Here is a 7576-nt window from a genome sequence, read left to right on the forward strand (position 1 = left end):
TGGGAGGTGCCGTTGAGGGTCCGGGCAGTCCACTTTTGTTCCTTTTCTTGTATTTATGGTAGAATTGGTGGTCTTTTTGCTTCTTTTGTGATTTTGAGCTCATTTCATCCTGAAAATACAAAAGGAAGACAAAAACACTCTTTTTCCAACATTAGTACTTAAAAAGGGTTAGTTTTATGCCTTAATTGATGTGTTTTATATGTTGCATTTTACACACATCAATCACCGCGAGTGGTAAATCCCCAGCGAGATGGCCATCAGCAGGCTCGGCTACGACATCAGGCAGCGCAAAGGGCTGGAAGTAGTCATCGTTTGTGCTGGTAGTATCGGAAGTGTAGACCTCGTGCTCCGATGAAACTACGTCATCTGATACTATAGCCATGGGATTTGTAGTGTCTGACTCTCTAGTATCTGATGAAGGCATGACGTCTGTAACATAAACACACATATGCACAAACAATCAATCATATAATCAAATAAACATGTTAGTCACCAATAAGCAATCAAGTAATCCTCCTAGTCTCACTAGACTACCTCCCAGCCTCTCAGACTATCCTCCCAGCCTCCCGAACTGAATCTCCTAGTCTCTCAGACTAACTCCCTGGTCTCCCCGACCAAAGCCTCCCCAATCTTAAAGATTGGCCCCTCAGTCTCCCTAACTGAATCCCTGGTCTCCCCGACCAACCTCCCAACCGTTAAGACTGAATCCCTGGTCTCCCTGGTCTCCCTGACCAACCTCCCAGTCGATAAGACTGAATCATAATTTTTGAAAAAGTGTTCATACTTTTTGTTTGCAAAAACATTTTGTATCCTGGATCTGGTCGTAATGTATGCAATGTAAAAATGTTTTAGTGAGAGCCCTAGTGATCATAGTCTAGACTCGAGATGGAATCCTAGTTCGCTATGATCAAAGCTCTGATACCAAGCTGTCACACCCTGGCTTTGCGGAAGCGTGGGTTTATTTGGTGTGACTTCTTAATACCATAGCTTAATCACAACAAAGCTATATGTGTACTTTAACAAGTGGGTCGGGTTTCCTTATAACAAGTGGGTCGGGTTTCCTCACGCTATAAATGTACTTTAAAATCTCAGCATAAATATGTCATAAAATTTCTACACGGAAATAAACTGTTGTACTATGGCAATTTTTAATTTAAGCTCAAACAATGGAAAGATAAATACAAATATCTATCATCATCATCTTTATGAAATAAGACAAGGATAAAGAAGGACCAAAGATGAATATAATGTCACACCCTGGCTTTGTGGAAGCGTGGGTTTATTTGGTGTGACCTCTTAATACCATAGCTTAATCACAACAAAGCTATATGAAAGTAAAACCATGAAGATCATCCATTGATTCAAGTTTTAGAAATAAAATACCACAACATTGTTTTAAAGTTGACACATGCAACGAGTTTACAACCCAACATAATAAAAGCCTTGTTCAAAAGACACAACCACAAACATGAAATAAACACAGCTTAAGACTTGTGACTCGTCCAGGCAAAAGTCACAACCCCTAAACTTGGATGACCTCAAATCTCCTACGCAGCATGAAGACATAGCATACCTCGCCAGATCCCTAATTCCCTGAAATACATGTAAGTTGAAAAATCAACAAAAGTTGAGCGAGTTCATGTTAAAGTGAGTATGTAAAAACCTTTGTAATACATTTGTATGTATGAAAAACCCTGGTATGTAGCAAATAAGGAAATAAAGAGATCACAAATGGGTTGCAAAGCCAATGATATGTGTGAAGTGCTGTAGGAAGACTCAAACCTAGCAGATTTTTGCGTCGGACTCAAAGTCACCCCGAGGTCCGTTCAGTTGGGCCTGGAGTTGGGCTCTCTACACCCAGATAGATCTACCGCGAATGACCCTCGGTCCTACAATGAGGATTAATGGCCTCTAGTTTCCGCCTACCCACTCACACGATCTAAGTAGTAACCCTCCTTAAGCTAACCATACCATGTATAAAAGTATCCGAAATCATTGTAACATGTATTTCACCCCCGAAGTATAAAAACTGAAAATAGTTAAGAGAAAAGGGGGACATGAACTCACAGAAGTGCGTCTCGAAATAGTAAATCCCAATCAACCTGCTGCGTGACGACCTACACGTACTAATTTCTATTAGACGGACGGCCGTGCCTTGGCTTAAGGTTTAACGTTTTTGGGAAATAGTTCGACAACTATTTCGTATTTACACTTCTTAATTATTATATTCCTTCTCAAGGATTGGGGTTTTAATACATGTGCGTTTTTATAATTCCAAAAATATATTTTTAAGTCTCACTTAATAAAATTTATATTTTAATTCATTTGTCTAAAATATTCTATCTCCAAAATATACATATTTTTCTCAAAAATATTATATTTTACTTCATACCATTTCCAAAATATATATATTTTTCCCAAAAATATTATATTTTATTCCATACAATTTCCAAAATAATACTTTTATCAAAATACACATCTAAGAGTATTTTTCGAAAATACATAAGTTACATTTTAAGGTTCGTGTGGTAGTAATAATACCGGTGTAACTTTAATATTTATTTGTGAGGGCGTTGGTATTATTTTGGAGTCGTATTTTCATGTTATTTCCAAGTAATATTATTTTTACCCTAAAAATAACATATCTAGTTCACAAAATAATCATAAAATCACACAAGCGTTTTACTATGAAATATATATGCTAAATGTATATTTAACAAGTTTTATTTACGAAAATCCACCTCCGACACTTGGTAATTTTGTAATAAAAATCATGGCGAATTTTATTTGGGAAAACAAGTCAAAAAATATATTTATAATCACTTGCCACAAAAATATTTCTAAGTGTTATTTTCTGGAAAAATTTCGCCAGAGTTTCCTCTGTAACTGGAGGTGGCCACGCTTACTAGCGTATCATTTTCTTTTCAAAATTCAGTCAACAATTTTCCAATCATCAATATACAATATTCAAACATCAAACTAGTCAAAAATAAGCATAAATCGCAAACTCATGAACTTGTAAGTTGTGTAAAAATATGTGGTAACTTTCTAACATATTTAGTGGATCTTTCCATTTTCAAAAATAAAATTAGTTTCTTGAAAACATTATTTTTAAAGAATATGTAGTCTTACAACTTCTAGTCAATATTTACGAAAATATTTCTTTGTTAAATCTTTTGTTACACAAGTGTTTACCGCTTGTAGATCCTTAGATCTACTAGTTTAGATCCTTATTTTACAAGAAAAATTACTTTTACACAAGTTCATGTTCATGTGTGGAAGGGTTCATCATCTTACAACTTTTACACTTAACATATTACTAGTTCATGTTCCATGAACATGATCTAGCATGGTAAGATGATGATCCATCCCACTACTAGTGACAAACAACATAAAATAATTACATCTAGACAAGATTCACAAGATTTACACCACTATTTACTCTTTATCCATCTAGTTCATCATTCTTTCAAGACTTTTAGTTTTCATCTTGTGTGTTCTTGAGTTTTAACCGTTAAATCTCTTATTAACCACTTTAAACAAGAACAAGAGGGTGTCTAGAAGCACTTACTACTAGCTCGTGGCTAGGGAAGAATCAAGGCGTAAACAAGGTGGATAAAAGCAATGTAGAGAGGTTCTTGAGTTTCCGAAAGCATCGAGTCTCCTTGTATGATCTCTAGCACCTTAGGGTATGTATAGATGGCTTGAAAGTGAACAAGTGATGATGATGGTGGGTGTTGTTGGGTTCGGCCGATCACAAAGAAAGGAGGAGGAGGAGAGCAAATTTTGTTTTGTGAAGAACTGAGATAATGGTGGTCTTGTATGCATTCTTATAATCCAAGTTTACTTAATTTCTGATGACGGGGGTAGCCCAAGACTAAATAAAGTGACTAAACATGCAAGTGCTTAAAGGGTTAAACGGTTCAATGGTTGAAAAGCTGTGAAACGGGAAAAGCGAGGAGGGAACAGTAATCAATCACATCCGAGCTCACTTCACCAACCCACGCTCGCAAAAGCAAAGCAGGTCTGAACAATACATGCTATTATCCAGGGGTCAAAAGCCTTCAACCCTAAAAGGGGAAACCCACCACTGCAAACAGGTTCTACTAGTCTTGTACATACCATTTGAGGAGATGTCTTCCCCTATAAGAAGAAGACAGCTCATTCACCCTAAAAGACATTCTTCGATCAGTTGAGATTCCCTCATTTCTGGTCATTCGTGGAGTACTTGCTCACTCTCAAGTTACTTCTTATCACATCCACCACACACATTCTGTTTGCTTTCTCTTCTGGATTCGAGCACGTCTCGGAGAAAGAACTCTCAGCAGACAACAATTACATACTAGTGAACCTCCTTCCACGTTTTGCAAACGTGGGGGGACCCCGCGACCTGCGTTAAGCAAGGTTGAACCCTTCAACCTTTTTGCCTAACCGACTCAGCTACCATCTTTGGTCTCGTGTTTGTTGCATCAACAAGTTAGCGTCCACCGTGGGGCTACGCCGCTATTTCTTCTCAAAAAAGACCTAGTAGTGTAGCTCTCTTCACTCAAAGTCACCATGTCAGAAAGTGGATCTCCGGGAGAAGTGAACCAGATCCCTAACACTTCCACCCCGGGTGGTGGCCAAGCTCGTACGACTATAACAACACCTTTCTCGACTCTGGGGAGCACACCCGAGTTCCTTACCTTCAACACACCAACCCCATCCAGATCCGGGGCTCCATCCCCCAATGTCGGTGTAACTGACACCCCGGCGCGTGTTGAACTTACCCCCGAGGGGGTCGCTAATAATTTCCTCGAGTTAAGGTCACTTCTTAACCAACATGTGAGTAAAGAAAGGGAAAAGGGCATAAGGATTCGTTTAGATTATGACGAACCTGAGCCAACTCTGTCTCCCGGACCACCCCTACCACCTTTTACCACAAGAAGTGAGGCTGGTCCCAGCAACCCTCCAAACCCTCACCCTTATCTATCCACTATGACAAATCCTACGGTACATCCTATCCTCTCTTCCCAACCAATTACTAGTGGTGCTCCTCTGGGACATGAGCTAACACTTGACCAGCTCCTACAGTCCCCAGTGACAAGCTATCCAGCTTCTGTAACAACCACATGGGAGCAAGCTCTGTCCGTGCTCCCTTTAGCACGAAGTGCTGTTACTAGCACCCCTCTTGCAATAAACTGCTCAGTTGGTCCAGGAAGCCTTCAAGGCTTCAACCTCATACCCAATATGATGACCCAGATGATGGCCAACTTCCTATGGCAACACTTCATTAATCAAGTGCTAGCCACTCAGGGGAATCATGGCAATAGCAACAATGTGGATACAAGGCCTGAAGAGGACTTGGCTAAACCCTATAAGCCAAGCAACCTTTCATGCTTCTCAAGGCAGATAGCCGATTATGATTTTCAATCAAAAATCAAGATGCCAACCCACATCAGAACGTATGATGGGACTGAAGATCCCGAGGACCACCTCCAGATCTTCACTGGTGCTGCTCGAATAGAAAAATGGTCAAACGCTGAATGTTGCCTAATGTTCATGCAGACTCTTGTTGGATCCGCCAGAATCTGGTTCAACGACCTACCTGCTCAAAGCATTCGAAGCTTTGACGATCTCAGCAGGGGTTTTCTAGCAAACTTCTCCTAACAAAGGCGATATGTCAAGGACGCAACAGTAATCTTCCAGATAAAACAACGTGATGATGAAAGTCTTCGAGCATTCATTGAACGATACAAGAAGGAAGGTCTGACCTATGTAGGGGCAGACGAGAAAATGAGAGTGGCTGGCTTTATGAATGCCATAACCTCTAAATACCTCACACGAGATTTCAACAAATCTCTACCCAAAACCTTGGAAGAAGCCCTGGAAAGGGCCGAAGCCCACATTCGGGGAGAGGAAGCTGTAGACATCAAGGAACAAAGGAAAAGAGGGTCTGGTTGGCGAAGCAATAGTCCAGCCAGAAAGAGGGGAAACTTCAACTCCTATGACAGGCGCCCAAAGGGTTCAGACTCTCGAAGGGCTGAAGGTCGGAACTCTTCAAGCAGAGACAAATGCATGAGTTTCACTCCCCTCACCAAAACCCCTCAAGAAATCCTGGCAACAGAAGAAGTCAAACAAAACTTTAGACCTCCCAGGCCTCTCCCCAAAAGCAGAAAAATGAGAACTCCACGCAATTCTGTGAGTTTCATGAAGAAAAGGGACATCACACCAACGATTGCTTCCAACTAAAAAAGAGAATTGAAGAGGCTGTTAAGTCAGGAGAACTCGCCCATTTGGTAAAAGGAGTTCGAGACAAGATGGCTGAAGGCAAGGGAAAGGAAGTCAATATGGTATACTCTGATGAAAAGGTTCCTCACAAAAAGCATCGGTTGGAAGCCTGGGAGCTTCAGTGTGTCTGCTTCCCCCCAACGAGGAAGGATCCACTTCCCAGTCCCCTTGTGGTAGAAGCCACCGTGGGAACACTACAAACATGTAAAGCATACAAAGATACTGGGGCAGCCACTGAAATCATGTTCGAAAAGTTCTTCAACCGTTTAAGCAATGAAGAACGTTCAAGGCTTCAACCTTCCGGAACCTCCATAAAAGGTATCGCCGATATAACCCTCAAGCCTCTGGGGCAGCTAACCCTTGATGTTCGTTTTAGCGAAGGATCGAAAGAGAGAATCCGATCATTAACCTTTGTGGTTATCAACATCCCCTCAAGTTATGACGTAATCATAGGGAGGCCTGGACACTGTGCATTTTACATGGCAGTGTCTGTTGGCCATGGCACAGTCAAATTCCCTACTGAAAGAGGGATAGCAACCCTTCAACCCTCGCAGGAAGCTTACATGATTGAGGGTGAAAGCTCAAACAGTGTAGAAGACAGGCAAGGGTTGGTCATAAACCCTAAATACCCTGAGCAACGAATAAGGGTCAACCCAAACCTTTCCCAGGAGACCCTTTCATACCTTGAAAAGCTGCTAAAACATCACAGTGATGTATTCGCTTGGTGTCCTGAAGATATGACTGGGATCCCCCGGAACATTGCCGAACACGAGTTAAGAATACCACCGGATGTCAAACCGGTGGTCCAAAAGAAAAGAAGCCGGGCACCCGAAAGAAGCCTGGCAGCTTGCCAAGAGGTTGAAAAACTTGTGGCGGCCGGCATTCTCCGAGAAGTCAAGTACCAATCATGGGTTGCAAACCCGGTCATGGTCAAGAAACCCGACAACTCTTGGAGAATGTGCATAGATTTTAAAGATCTTAACAAAGCTTGTCCCAAAGATTGTTACCCACTGCCGGAAATCGATCTCAAAGTCGATTCCCTCACAGGATATTCGTTTAAATGCTTTCTTGATGCATACAAAGGTTATCACCAAATCCTCATGAAGAAGGAGGATGAAGAAAAGACAGCTTTTCACACGGACAAAGGTATCTTTTGTTATCAAAAGATGCCTTTTGGCCTCAAAAATGCAGGTGCCACCTATCAGCGACTCGTTGACAAGGCCTTCGAAAACCAAATTGGCAAAAACATGGAGGCGTACGTTGATGACTTGGTGATTAAAAGCAAAAACGGAACACCAAATGCTTG

The sequence above is a fragment of the Helianthus annuus genome, chromosome 6 (assembly GCF_002127325.2).
Source record: "Helianthus annuus cultivar XRQ/B chromosome 6, HanXRQr2.0-SUNRISE, whole genome shotgun sequence".
NCBI lineage: Eukaryota > Viridiplantae > Streptophyta > Magnoliopsida > Asterales > Asteraceae > Helianthus > Helianthus annuus.